Genomic DNA, 2,616 nt, shown 5'->3' with positions numbered 1-2,616 from the left:
GTCCCCTCCCATGGTCTTTTAAAAAATGAAAAAAACAAAAAAAAACAAAAAAAAAAAACAAAACAAAATGATATTATTGTCATTTTGGGTCATGTGTATTGCACCTAACCAATTTTTTTTTTTTTTTTATCAGATTTAACAAAAGAGCCTAATGGAGAAAGTTAAGTGAAAGGCTAAGTAGTTTGAAAAAATATTGTAATTAAGCTTTTAACTTTTCGGAGAATATTATAAATTGGGTGTAAATTTGAGAAAATTAAGACTTGTCAGACCCAATGTATGCCAATCATGAAGAAGACGACTTCAGGCAGATTTTTTTTATTAAAAAAAAAAAAAAAAATTCACCAAAAAAAATCACAAAAAAAAAAAGAAAAAATGAAAAGGCTTAAACTTGAAAGACATTATTGGTACGTATACAAGTTGTTCATTCAAATGGTAGGTCATAAACAATATTGGACAATCATGTCTAGTAATATTAATAACACCAATAAATTGTAATTTTTACTATACTTAGAGAAATATTACATGAAATAATTATTTTCAGGGGCAGGAATCTGCAAAGTCCATTATTATTATTATTATTATTATTCTTTAAACAATATAAAAGTGGATCAGCAATACCACATCTAGCTACCATCACTCAATTAATTATAGTATGAATCTTCCAAATCCATGGATCCCACCACATTGCAACTATTTTATTACTAAAATATTCCCGATCAGTGGATCGGGAATTCACCAGAGTGTAAAGAATTCACGACCGCACTGGATCTTTACTTCCAGTTTCAACCGTTAATGACAATAACGAAGAGAAACGTGCTACCCAGTATGACAGATGGATTATTAACAACTAACAGTTATTCTATGAAGACCAAGTGAATTACCATGAAAATTATTAATTAATACCATTTCAATTAGAAAGCACCTAAGGTCCTGGTGTAAACCAGCTCTTTTACAGCATCTAGTCACCATGTGACACATCATCAATTTTAAAAAAAAAGTAAAAAATGAAAGTGAGAACAACACACTAAATCAAAGAAAAAAAAAAAAAAAACGGTAGTTGGCCAAACCCTGGCCAGACCCACGCCGTGGGTTTGGCCAGCGATGAACGCCTCAAACCCTGCGAGGACTTAATAAATAGCACTTCTTTGCAACCTTAAATTTCTCGATTGAGATCCCCTCCATTAAATTCTACTACATTAAATTATCTTTTTTTTTTTTTTGACATTAAATTATCTCATATATATTCTAAAAAGCTAAAGTTAATAATAAATAGTAAATTTAATGATTTTAATAACATCATCAATTCTCATGGCACGAGCACATTACTCCATTCAACAACAATTTGCAGCAAATGCAATTATAAAGACTTTATTCAAGCCATGTTGGATTAATAATTTACAATGACCCAAAACATAATAATTTATTTCACCTGTATTAATTCATAACGATCTACAAGTAATTCAAATTTCCTACTAAACAAACAATTATTTTCAACTATGGTGTCTTGAGACACATTTGATGCTCTGTTTTTGGGTCGTCCGGACGGTAATGTATGCACCATTAACGAGCTAATGATTACCCCCGGGGCTTGGACCTGAAAGATCTCTTCTAGGTAAGATTGGATCATAATTGTTAGTTCCCCAGTGGTCAAGAACTTTAGTAATATAATAACCCGTTACTCCATCTCCATGGCTTTCAGAGGGCTTCGTTATGGCATGGTGGTGTTGAGTTTGAGCATGCAGAGTGCGGGCTTGTATGGTAGAAGATAGCAAAAAGAAGCTTAAGAAAATGACAAGGACAAGGAAATGATGAGCTTGGAGTTCTCTGGCCATGGAGTAATGTAGCAGGAAAGTTTCTCTTTAGTTTGTAGAGGAATTGGGATGTAAAGCTTGGTATTTATAGAGATCAGAGATGGTGATAAGCTTATGGAAATGGTGGAAAAATGCATGGCCTGTTCAAACACGCACAAGAATAGTCACTATGTTGCGAAGCATGCAAGAAAACTCAGAGAGAGAGTGAGAGGTTGAACAATTGGGATGGAATCTTGGACTACAAGTTTGTTTTAGATAACTATATTTTCCCTTCAAAACTTAAGACTAGTATACAAGTAAGCATTTTGGTTAGATTTTCCACAATATTTTTTCGGTCAAGTGTAGATTTTGAATTTAAGAAATTGAAGTTTGCGCAAATTAGGACAGCTGGTCTTTTATGACCAGCCAACTGAGTGGCTGAAGTTCCTTTTAGCATTATAATTTGGTTTTGCTTCTTCTTCTTTTTTTTTTTTTTTTTTTTTTGCAAATAAATAAACTTTATTGTCTCTTTTCTTGTAATTTTTCAAAATATATATATATTGAAGAGGGAGAGAGAGAGTTAAAATAGTATTACTGTTGAGAAATAGTCTCATATTACTTGTAAACAAGATCTTGAACATGTTTATAAGGAATGAGCATCATTCTCTTAAATAATCAATTTTATGAGATGAGTTAGGACCATAAATTTCTTCATGATAACAGGACGAATGGACTGCTTACCCCATGACAAGGACCAAGAAAAATATCGGCCTGCAAGGTTTGATCCTAGGACCTTTGGCTCTGATACCAAGTTAAACTACCATTT

The sequence above is a fragment of the Corylus avellana genome, chromosome ca5 (genome assembly GCF_901000735.1).
Source record: "Corylus avellana chromosome ca5, CavTom2PMs-1.0".
Classification (NCBI taxonomy): domain Eukaryota; kingdom Viridiplantae; phylum Streptophyta; class Magnoliopsida; order Fagales; family Betulaceae; genus Corylus; species Corylus avellana.
Note: the sequence above shows the minus strand (reverse complement) of the source record.